Source organism: Malurus melanocephalus, unplaced genomic scaffold (assembly GCF_030028575.1).
Source record: "Malurus melanocephalus ecotype Western Australia unplaced genomic scaffold, MMel_1.1 scaffold_111, whole genome shotgun sequence".
Lineage (NCBI taxonomy): Eukaryota > Metazoa > Chordata > Aves > Passeriformes > Maluridae > Malurus > Malurus melanocephalus.
In genome coordinates this window covers 1,770,599-1,783,284 of record NW_026623343.1, presented here as the reverse complement: position 1 = coordinate 1,783,284, position 12,686 = coordinate 1,770,599, and positions in this window count along the sequence as shown.

The following is a 12,686-nucleotide window of genomic DNA, read 5'->3' as shown; positions in this document are numbered from 1 at the left end:
GCACCCATTGTTATAGAAAAACAGTCCAGGAAAAAAAAAAAAAAAGATACTGTGAAGTTTATTCATAAAATCTTTCCCCAGTGGAAGCCTAAGTAGACCTCATATGTATTACATGTTGTCTAAATAACAATATTTTGTTCCAAAATTCAGCTTAAGTTCAACTATTTCATTAAATACAATAAGAATTTTCTGAAGAAATAAATTAGGAAAATACCTAATAATCTTCAGAAAATACACTGTATCACAATTTTGCTGATTAGAATTTTACTGTAAGCTAAGAACTGCTTCTCCCAGAATAATAAAAAAAATCCAAACAAACAATCAAACTAATGTACAATATCACATTCAGAGGGAGAGCAGGAGTGTATCTCCTTTAGAGAGGCCTCATTAAAATTAAAATTAAGAATGTTCAATTTTTAAACGTCCCTTGTAAAATTTGTACCTCTGAAATTCTCCATTATAGCCTCTAGTTGCAAAACCAACCACAGTCACGAGTTGCACATGGTTATAATAATTTTTTAACAGTATGAACAGAACTTCTCTGCCTGGTGCAAAGTCAGATGAAACTRCTTACTAAAAATAGCTGGGTTAAAAAGTGATTTCAAATTCACTCACCTGCTAAGAACATTGAAGAATTCAGAAAGTGGGTTGTACCAGAAAAAAAAACCCCTTGCAAATACAAACAAATTGTCAGGCAGTTTACATACCTAATTGAATCTCCTTTTGTTTCACAGAYTGTGATTCAGAGAAGTTTGGCAGCATTATTAATTGCCAGGGTGTGTCAGTGATGAGCTGCCATGCTCTGGATGGTGGGTCCTGGTAGTGCTTCAGAAAGTAAGCAGGGCCACTTGATTTTAATTTATTTCATTGATTAMACAAATAATAGTTTTGTTTCATAAAAAACCCCAAAATTTTATAGACAATTCCAGCATCTTCCATGAATTTCCTGCTTACCTCTTGCTTCCCAACAAATCTTGTGAGTTTTAGTGAAGTCTCAAATATYGTACAGAAGAAGGAAGAGTAAATGGATCAAGTGGACTGCAGTACTGAGAATACCTTCTGTGCTCACCTGGTCAACATCTGCATCTCTACAACATGTGGGTAGTTGAGATCGTGTCCATGTGCTACTTATATCCTGCTTTCAGAAGCTGCCCTCACATTTGAAAACATGTTAGAGATCATCAAGTTACTTTCGTGTGTTCCTATAGAACTGCTTTTAGTATCCTCATTTATAATCTCTCTAATTTTTGCCCTTTGAGAAAGACACAGATAGTCCAATTTGGCACTAGGGGTAACATCTGTTCTAAAAAGAAAAAAGAATATATTTCCTGACTCTTTCTTCACTTTTACAARAAGGACATCAGCCATCATAGTTTTGCTATGGCGCAACACATGATGTAGGGCAGTTCCTGGCTCAGTGCCATGCTGTGCATACCCGAAGTATTCAAGAGTGGTGTGCATTCCATGGTTTCACCAAGTAGTTGCTGTGATAACACTGAAATAATTTCATTTTGCATGACAGTGACAAGGAGAAAACATAGGGAGAGGAAGGGAAACTCTTCCCTTGTGCCTGTCCACAGCTGCAAGRGCTAACAATTCTTAAAATCCTTACTTCTGTGGCATTTAACATTGAATACTAGAAGTGAAACCAAAGGATCCCCAGATTCATCAGAGTAGACTAGACCTAGAAAACCAACTCACTGATTACTTATAAAGAATGGCAGCAGATAACAAATGCATTGSCTTGGATTACATATTTAGATGTTTTGGATGGCATAGAATTCCACAGTTTGTGAGTTTGGAGAGAGAACAGTTGATGCGAGTCCAAGATTGAAATTGCTCATAATCTCCTTATTCTGCACAAAGCATATGAAGACAAGACTGAAAGCAGCTACTAAAAATTAAGGTTATTTGTTCCTGTTCTGAAATTAAGATAAGAGCATGTTACATCATAATAAAACCACTATTAAAAGATTTTGAAATGCCTTCAGAGCAGTGTGGAAGAAGATAACTTCATATAAATTGAGAGAATTTGTGAGCCATAGCCAAATTTCTTCACCTAAACCAAATTTTTACATTCAGTTATACAATCAGAGGTATTTCATGGGTTGTGAGACATCCTTGAAAATCCCATCCAACTCTTTTCTAATAGGAGCTAAGCCAGAGGAGTGTGGGTCTCCAAAATGCGGTCTAATRAAAGATATTATTGGTATTAGAGGCTAGAAATTCTGTACATAAGGCTTATCCAATTTTCCAAGTATATTATCTGGCCTAAAAAGGATGCTTGCTACCTGTGTCTAGAAACTTTGCCTTACCTGCCTTTTGAYTATCACAGCAAGAGCAGTGTAACCATACAGTGAGCCAGTTCTTTCACGAAGTTCATGTCTGTTTCTGGGGAATGATTTTTCTTAGGCTTCTGTGAAGCTCTGAAATACCTGAATGAGCTTCTTTCTCATTTTTGGACTTCCTCTGAATTTCTAAATCACAATCAGCTTGTATTTAATTTACCTAAAGATTCTAAAGAGCCTAAGTTGTAAGACAGTTCATGATCAGTCTTCAGCCATCAGCGCATTAGGGCAAGGCCACAGGAAAGCTCTCAGAAATCCCGACATGGTCAGAGGTTACCCCAGAAGGTGAGAGACTTCAAGTGACACAAACATGTGCCTCACTTGCTGATGTGATGGGGAATGGGTGAGGAACATCTTTCTTTGCTGCAATGAAAGGGAATCTGATGTAGCAAAAGCAACTCGTTCAAAAAGACAGAGCGGGAACCACGGAGGAAGTTCAGTTTGCTCTGAGGGCTTTAGTTTTACTTCCCTTACTTTTATGTAAGATGGAAGYGAGTTTACATTGTTGTTCCCTCTGGAGATCAAGTGTTTCTCTGACCTGCTGTCACCCAGAAAGAACAGGGCTGACCAGAACCAGAACAAGTACAGGAAAGGTTCACAGCCAGGTGTGCAGCGCTGGTGGCATCTCTCGTGCTTTCCGTGGAAGCCAAGGGAGGGCACAGCACACATCACTGACATTGGTCCTCAGAGGACASATATTCAGTGCAGCTGCTGATTGAAGATAGAGGAGCTGAGAAAAAAGATCAAAGGCTTACAGAAGACAGGTCAGGCACTCTACATGTTTGCATTCTGTGTATTTGCGTTTGGCTGGGAGAGCTTTTCCCCAGCTGGAGTCCCCAGCAGATGCTCTCCATCCTGCCCCATTKCCAGCACATACCCTAGAAAAACAGATTGCAGGCACTTCTTTCTCCTTCCACGCTCTGCCAACTGCATCATTCCCAGGGCTCACACTGGAAATCAGATGGGCCACAGCCTTGCCCAGAGGCACCTTCTGTTTCCTTTGCTGCCTGGCCACAATAAAGGTGGTTTGGAGAGAAGAAGGATTTTGGAATGTTATTTTGTAGTATGCCAAATAATAAATGCTAAAAATCATCAAGACTCCCTCTGACAAAATGCACTTTTTAAAGGCCTGGTTATTTAAGCCTTCAGTTTTCATTGTCCTCCTAGGGCACCACACCTTCAGGTGCATGTCTGAGTAAGTGTGCAAGTGACAGAAACAGAGAGGAATATTTGTGATGCTCACTGCTGCATATTTAACTCTTGCAAGCACTTCTGTTCCCTGAGTATCCAGGAATTCATTCTAAACAGTAAACAGCCTCCCTAACAGCCTCTATTACATCTGCTTCTTTATAGTGATAGCATAACCCAACAGTTCATTTTATCTTCCATGTCTGCTTCCCAAATTCTTGTGTCAGTCCCTCTTGCACCTCGAGGAGTTTTGAATCCATCTTACTAAAGCCCAAAGGGCTGCAGAAGGCTAAGACACCGATCCAGAGCTCTTCACTCCTGCACCATTTTCTGATATGATTTTTCTTTGAGGAAAGGTTTTCTCCTGGGAGATAGAAAGGGAACAGAACTTGTGAGCTTCCTGAYCCGTATTCAGAAACCACTGCTTGGGATGAGGAAGGCAGAGCATTACTTATCTCTAGCTTTTTTCTCTTCCAGTCATTCTGCCCTCCATAAGTAGTTGAGACAACTGGGTACCAGTCAGAGCTTGTCAGTAATTTGGTAGATAGCTGAGGAGGTTTGTTTTCTAGCACTATCTCCAGCTCAGCTGAAATCAAATCTGGTATCTCCCTACTCCTAAGACTTGCCAGCAGGAGTGTTAATGGAAAATACTGAGTAATTTGTCAGTTCAAGCTAGCAATGCACACAAACGTCAGATCCGCCACAGGGAGAAGGTAGGGCTCTGAGCTGTTTTGTATTTCTGAACATGCCCTTTCCACAGGGCTACATCTTAGTTTTCTTAGAAACTGCCTAGCTATTCCTTTGAATCAAAGAAGAATTTTTTTTTCAGTAGATACATTTCATCCTGGGTGTGAGACTTGCTCCSTTTAACTGACAGACTGGTTTCAGCAGAAGGAAGGAGGCAGGTATAGAACTCACCAAGAACAGAATGAATTAGATGTATGGAAGGATAGACTAGAGTGAAGAGAAAAGTGAGGTCATCATAGAGGAGGATGAAATTACATGTACTGAAAGACTGGCAAGAGCCTTCAATTTGTTTCACAGTATGGAGGTTATCTGGTAGCTGCAAGGTAATGTTTGTATCAGAATGGCAGACTCTGCTGTTCCCTGTGGATAGTTGTTCTTGTTCCTGGGCATCCTTGATAGCAGCTTTTGGTAACAGACACTGATTTGGGCAGCAACCATGTGGGCCAGGCTGGTTCTGCACAGCCCTGAAATATCTGATGCCATGGAAGGTTAATGCACTTAAAGCCAGTTCTATTATTTACTAACACTGCATTTTACAGCAGACAGCTGTAAATTTCCGTTTTCCTTCCATTTCTGTAGGTTTTCTCACACATATAGGACATTCAGGCAATGTCCTTTAGAATTTATCAGCTGCTGTTGTTGCTTGTGCTCTGAGTGATATAAACAGTCATGTCCATGATCAGGACTTAAATTGGAGTAAAGGTACAACTTTTTCCATTATRTTCCTTTTGTTATTGATSATGMGTACCATATTTCTCTATCATGMTTTCCTTAGTAAGATAAGATGGYTATTGTTGAGTCKTTTTCTTTCTTCCTTTTYTTCTTACCTAAACCTCTAGTGTCCAGCCGAATTTGTTTCTGTGACAATCAAAAACTTAATTTACAAAAGCTTTCACGTATTTAAAGTGTGCCACACTGCTTCAAGTGTGACACCAACTAAAATTGACTGGCAAAAAGCTTAGAAAAATAACTTAAAAATTACTGGTTGTGTATACTAAGCTTTTTTTTTTTTTTWAACWAARTAAAGAAATAGTCAAATGATGCAAATCTGGATGCCTCAGAGGTTAAATTAACTTGAAGTAACTGTTGGTTTTAAAATGGAACAATGTGCAACAAGCCCAAAAGTAGATATATTCATTTGATTTATACTCACATAAAAGGACATATTTTGTGTCATTCTGAGAATTTCATAAATATTTAAAAATCTGGCTAGAGACTCAAAATTACTAGCTACTAATTTTTCCTGTGTAAGTCAGGAGCAGAATCAATTTTTCTAAAGTGCTGTCCCATTCTCACCTCTTTCTTGGCAATCGGTCCTGCAGGGGTAATTTTTCCATCAACACATTCTGTTTTCTGGAGGATGAAAATTATTTCCATTCATTTTAAGGCAAAGCACAGTCTGTCAAAGCACAGTAACAAAATTTTCACTGTAATGCAAACTGAACGTCTTATGAGTTGGTATCTCAGAGAATGRAAAAAGAACGGATTCAGCTCCACAATTGCCATTCTTCTGATCAATTCCAATTTGCGTGCTTAGCACTCCAGTCTATCCTTATGGAAAAAAATAAAGAGGAGATCCTTATGGAAATATTCTTTCCTTGCTTACAGTTCTCTCCTGCAAAATGCTTCTGTGCTGGAAAAATGTGTCCTAGCTGAACCCAGACTTCATTCTTGTCAGAAATATAAGTGGAAGTTAAAAATACATRTTTCATGTATCTTTTGATTACTTTACCTCCACCATTATTTTCCTTAGGGTCTCTTCCAAACTTCCATTTCCTTAGTTTTCATGTGTTACCCTTCTTCAAGTAAAATCTCAAATCTTATAAGCCTGTCGTGATGAAGTGGGACTGAATCTTGACGTTCAGTTTTCAGGATAAAATTTTAGTTCAGCTTAATAAAAATAAATTTGTGTGTATTTTCTTTTTCAATGAAAGTTTAGTGGTTAAAATATTAAGTTGATGCAAATGGAAGATGAAGACAGTTTCATTCTCAGAATGTTTCTCTCAGTAAAATGTATCAGATGATGTCCCACAAAATTATCAACTCCATGACATTTTCCACAGTTCAGGAAAAGCAATGTTTGCCATATTTCTGAATCATTTGTTTGTGAACCTGTAGTAAGTGATAGTTTTGCAGCTGGTCTGTGAAGATGGGCTGAGCAGTGAAACTGATATTCTCTTTATTTTTATTAAATTGAAATTCAGCTTTAATTGGTCAACACTAAGCATGCATTTTGTTCTAAAAGAAACTGAGAGAACTACCAGTTCTTTGATTCCAAAATTAGAAATCTACAGTCTCCCACAATTCCATTAAATACCTATATAATTAACACTAGCTTTCATTCTTCGCGAAAATATGTCTATGTATCAAGTTCATCTTTTGGCATAAATTGTCCATCAGCATTTTCCCACAAAAATTCCAACTTATTTATCAGATGCAGCCAAGGCATAATCTGTGCTTAATTTACAGAAAAAAAAAATCCTAATAACGATGTTACAGGTATTTCAGCGTGTTACACATTCAGAAGTGTATTTTAAGCAGGGACCATTTGTAAAATATTTATTTGCTTTCTATTTCCCTTTAGATCCAGTTGTAGAACAAGGTTTTTCAGCAGATGTAGTACATGCTGCCAGCAGGAGCATCCATGTTATGTAARATCAAGGTTTCTTATGAAATTCAGTAGATTTTCTAGCAAGATGACAGCTGTTTTTCCTTGGCATTAGTGATCACAAATCCCTAAGAGAATGCTTTGGAGGCTTTACAACAATCCTGGCCAAAAACRTAATTGAATGAGGAGGTCAACATTCACATGCTGCAAAAACCAATTTGCTGAATACTTGTCATGTTCCATAGTTAGCGTTGCCACTTTCTGGAAACAAGAACAGACAACGCAGTCAAATGTTTGCCAAGCCTGGGTTGTAATTCTAACAATAACCAGTAAATCCACACTACAATTGGCTGGCTGTGGAAACCACACACGTGAGCACCTGTGTGCTGAACACCGTGTGAAATGCCCAGTGTTTCCTTCCCTGTCTCCTCAGTGACTCAGTGGGACCAAGGATGCATCCCTTGCACTGGGATCTGCTGCAAGGTGTGATGGCAGATGGCTCTGATGTTTCAGGATGTGTCCTCAGATACAAGATCCTCTCCTAAWCCAGAGCAATGACCAGGCTGCAAACATTAATGGGTACTCAAACACCTGGGYTGGGACTCTGAGGTTTCTGAAAGTCAGCTCTGCTTACATCGCTTTTTTGTGYTCAGCCTGTGATGAAACTCAGCTCCTGCCAGGCTGGGCTGTAGAGATTGAGAGAATAGAACCAGGCAAGGGACAGGCATTACCACCGTGCCAACCACCACAGCTTCTGCCATTCGCTTCAATTGCATGACTTGAGTGCAGCAGAGCAGTACAATGTTGGTGCCTTTGAGCATCAAAAAGAAAGGATTTATTTGGGGTTTGATTTAGATTCATTCTCCCAGAACTGAGTTTATCTCCTCTTTCTGGTTGTCCTAGAAACTGAGCTGTGCTTGGGGAGGAAACTGGGATCAGGCTCTGGGGCTTGAAGGAAGAACAGCTTCTCTGAGCAAGGTTTCTGACAGCAATATGGAAAAACAGCACAGTATCTATTTCCTCCTGGAATAGATAATTCCTTGGATGTAGCTACTCATATGGGTTGAGAGAGGACTTCTCTGGCTAATTTACCTTTTACACCAAATACAGGTGTATACATGCAGGAATAATCCTCAACCCAACAAGCAATGATCCTTGCAAAGTATGGGCTTTAGTTTTTCTGGCAGAGTTTGTCCCTTGACAGTATTAGAATGTAAAAGAGAGTTGAGAAGTATTTATGTGCTGGGCAGGTGTTAACTGCTGGGCATACAACTGGCAGTTGCATTTTAACGAAAGCGTGAACAATTCTTTCCTATTCACTCCTGTGCAAAAGGATAACAAATATTTGAATGGTAGTGCTTAATCATCACCTGGATTTATAGATGATTGTGTTCTGAAAACATATTTTTGCTGCAGCATGCTGCAGATCTCTAAGAGAGAGAGACGTGTCATAGTGTACAGTAGCAAAGCCTTACTTAACATAAAAGAAATAAACGTTGGATTCCAGAACATCAGGAGAGGAAACAGAGCCTTGCAGTTTTCCTTGTATCCTAGGGTTTTCTGCCATTAGATGGGTTGTCTTGTGAATCCATCCCTCTCACCCTGGTTCTTTGGTTTTGTTGATGGGGGTTTTGTTTTGGGTTGTTTGTTCAGGTTTTTATTCATCAGCTGGGAACAGAACCACTTTTTGTTCAGCACCTGTGGAGTTACAGTCCATGACAGAGGACAAGGGTGATGGGGTATAGCCAATAACAACATTCTTGGGAGCATGCACTGTGAAAGTAGTAAAGGTTTCTTGTCTTTCTGAAGGTAAAATCTTGTAGCACTTTTCTACCTGTTCCTGYCGAGTGCAGCCAAAAGATGGCAGCATTTTATTCAGCATCGGGGTGTGAGCCTTGGAATTAATCACACTTGGCACTCTGGCTGAGGTGAAGCAAAAAAAGTGCAACTTCTAATGAAGGAGGCAGAATTTTATTATAATAATTGCTGATATTAACCATACCGAAATGTGCTTACACTGTAAGTAAGAATAACTGCTTTCTAATTTCTTTCAGTAATTTTACTTAAAACTCTTTCACTATTGTTTTGGGAGATTGGAATCAGATTTATTGTCTATGCACTTTTTTGTCTCCCATCTACTCACAGCTGCAGTCAGTCCTGAAATTCAGTCTTGTTAATTTTGGACATGTGAAAGGAGAGACATGGAAAATTTTTAAAACTCCGTAAGAGTTTTCTCTGCAGTGAAACCTRTATAGATTTTTTTGTTTACTTGAACAAAGTGTAATCAGTTCTAACAAACTTTCCATTCCATTCCAGACCAAACAAAGGACATGCAGAGCAGCATTGTTTCAGTCACAGAAATGTAGAAAGTTAGGTCAATAGAGTTATTCAGCTTTTTAACTGGTGCCCTCMTGGCACCCTTTTCTTGGTTATCTGCACTCATTTTTCCAAATGCCACAAAGCACYCCTGCAGGTGTGAAACACATTTGAAACCCCAGCCTGAAGTGACTCATGTTGTACTAGAACTTCATGTACCTGATTTCCTTTGATTCTGGACCACATTATGAAAGGACATCAAATCTTTGCAAGTACCTTTACTAAATAGGCAGCTTAGCTGACACTATCAAACACATCAGGTTGTTTACATGCTAATTTGCAAAAAAAAAAAAAAAAAAAAAAGAAAAAAAAAGTATTTTTTTCTTCTTCCCTAGGTTTTTTTCCCCCCAAGTCTATCAAGACTAATAGTATTGCTAAAGTGCTTGCAGTTACTTTCCAGATGATATCTGGCAGCCTCATGTAGGTAAACCAGCTAATCAATGCCTGGAATACATAAACTTCATTAGTGTACCTGGATTTAGGGATATTAGTGTGCAATAGCTGTGACACTGCTGACACTTTGTCTGGAAACCCATCAGAGTCATTTGGCTAATTCAGAAAAAGAAAACATTCTTCTTAGGTCTGACATCTCCTTGCCTTAGGGCTCAAAAAGCCTCCTGGGTATGGATTCACATTTTGAGGCCCATCAGACTAATTAAGAGGGCTGAGATTTCAATTTGTAAATGCAGCCCTGCTGTTGTGTGCTGCATATTTCATCTCTGATGCCTGGGAGATGTCTGCACTTGTTGCTGTTGTATCAGTGCATCAGGGTTGGCTCTCAGCATGTGTGAGCACGTGCCTGCCCTTGCAGCAGTGGCACTCAGATGAAAACTGTTCAAGCAGCCTGGAACTSATAGGTTATGGAACTCAAAATTATCCATCACTGTCACTACAGAGTCCCCACARGAATTGTGGGCAACAGGTTTTTACTATGCAGTAAGTTTTTTGGTTTGCTGGTTTCCATCATCTTTTAACACTCGGAAAAAATGTTTTTACTTTAAAACAAATAGCAGGCTATTTTGCACCGGAGAGCAAAATTATTGCATGGAAATTTAAAGATTGTAAGCTAATCCAGACAGAGTGTGAGAGACAAGCCAAAATTGCTTGCACTAACAAGCAATGGGTTTCAAGCTTTTCAGGCAATCATTTTACAAGATGCTGCAAAAATAGGTCACGCTACCRAAAAGGTTCCTCATACTTTATTGATGGCTGAAATTTATTAAAAATAAGCACTGTGTGTAAGAAGCTGCTCAACCCCTACAATCTGTAAAACTTGTTCAAGTTTCCATGATCTTTGCATCTTGGCTATGGAGAAACTGAAAATAATCAAGGCAGACAGGACTGACAATTGCTGCCCTGAGGAGCAGAAGAAATTAAGGGGTCCTGTAAGTCCTCATCCCTTATCCTGTGATAAGCCAAGATGAGATAATCATCTGCTTTACCCTCCTTGAGGGGCCTGACTTCTCCCCCATTTTTCTTTGCTATAAAGGGGAATATGTCACTCACGCACAGAGCTTTGGCCCTGTGAGGTTAAGCAGTCAAGCTGTGGGCTGCTGGGGAGATGTCAGGGGAAGTKAGCATAGTTTTGAGTTCCAAATGGGTTAATAAATCAAAATCAATCAAAGATATGTTAGACAGTTTTCTAAGTCATCCATTGCTTTTAATTTAGTTATTTTGAACTGTCAAAGTACATCTGAGAGTAGCTGTATTGGAAATAACAATCTCAGTGGAAGTAAAGTCTTGGCACATGGAATGAGTTAATCCACTTGAATATAATTCTCAACACAGAAAATATAGCCTAGAGATTAGTTTTTGGGCAGTGAGCATAAAGAGTCTGTCCATTTGGCCAGCCAGAGCCTCCAGTGGGAATGGAAGTGAAGCTGAACATTAGGGTCATCAGATYTCCAGCCACAATGGTTGGGAAGAAAGCAAAGCTCTGGGTACACCTCYTTCTGCAAAGCTGAAGAAACACATTATTCTTTCTGAATACTGCAGAATTGCCCTTCTCCAGGGCAGTTTTTCTTCTATTTGTAACCTAATTCCACCCTTTCTTGAATAAGAATCACACCAGAGTTGAAGAACACATACAAACTTAATGCAATTTGACCCAACATTTCTACACACACAGTTACTGGGAATCTTCACTTGGGATCCATTGGCATGGCAGCAACCTGAGAAGATAAAAAATAAAAAATAAATTTATTCTCAAACATTTTTCTATGTCACAGTCTTGTGCCCTTATGTGTGTATATATATATATATATATATATATATACATATATACATATATACCTACGTACTGAGTTCTATCATTGTGATTGGGACCCAAAGTTGTGAAAAAAATGCCATTTATCTAAAAGAAAACTGGGTATTTTTAGGTGCAATTCCAAGCCTGACACCAAAGCAACTGGACAGAAAAATGAAGGAACCAACTTCTCCTTTCCCAGTTTTTGGGTCATTCAGGGCTGATTTAAGAACCTGATTTTTTTCCATCTGGAAAAATAAACTAGGTTGATGCATTTTTTTCTCCTTCCTAAGGTTTTATAGTTTCAATGGGTTTATATATTTTGATGGGTCATTTTGTGAGCWGCACTYCTCTTTTATAARTAYRTATATATACAGCCTCAGGAGTRCTGGAGAAAACTGAYYKACAGSTCCAAAAATTCATGAAAGTCAATAGATTTAATCCTTGATTTTCAATGCTTACATAGTTTGCYCCTCATTCGCARCCTATTGCACYTAGAGTGTTTTCCCCAYTAGAACAGAAAGCAAGCCATCTTTTATTTGTGTGAAATCTGAGTACAGGATTACAAAACTTCTTTTATTTGTATGAAATCTGTCACAGGTGTTTGTTACAAAACTTCACTGTTTGTTCCCATTCTTCCATTACTTCACCCGTAATTATACTGGACTACCAAAGAAAAAGGTGTCACAATTCCACCTCAGAGTTCTACTAACTTCATTAGCAGCCTGAATATCCATCAAGGGCAAKATTTACAAGATTTACATTTATCATGAAGAATAATAGCTGCTCCTGTCTTCTCAGGAGGACTGTCAGAAGACAGGCTGCAGTTTCTAATAAAAAGTGAAAGAGWACTACTCCAGTTAAGTGGTTGAGAAATAAAAGCTAGTAAAAWCCTACTGTAGATTGCTAAATCCCATCTGATCAGAAGGAGATTACATTTTCTTTTGCTGTCTCTCTGCATTTAGCTTTCCTCACTGTTTTTGCATTAGCAGTACAGCTCAAATGGGCACTTAACCAAATTACATGGTTTCGGTCATACATTTCTTTTAAGACRAACTTTCCACAAATTAGTCAAATGTACTCCTGATGATTTTGTGTGACTCCAGCTGCTAATTAAAAGTGGTGGTGGCCAGCAGAGCAGGGTGAGCTCATGTCTCCTGTAACGATTGATATT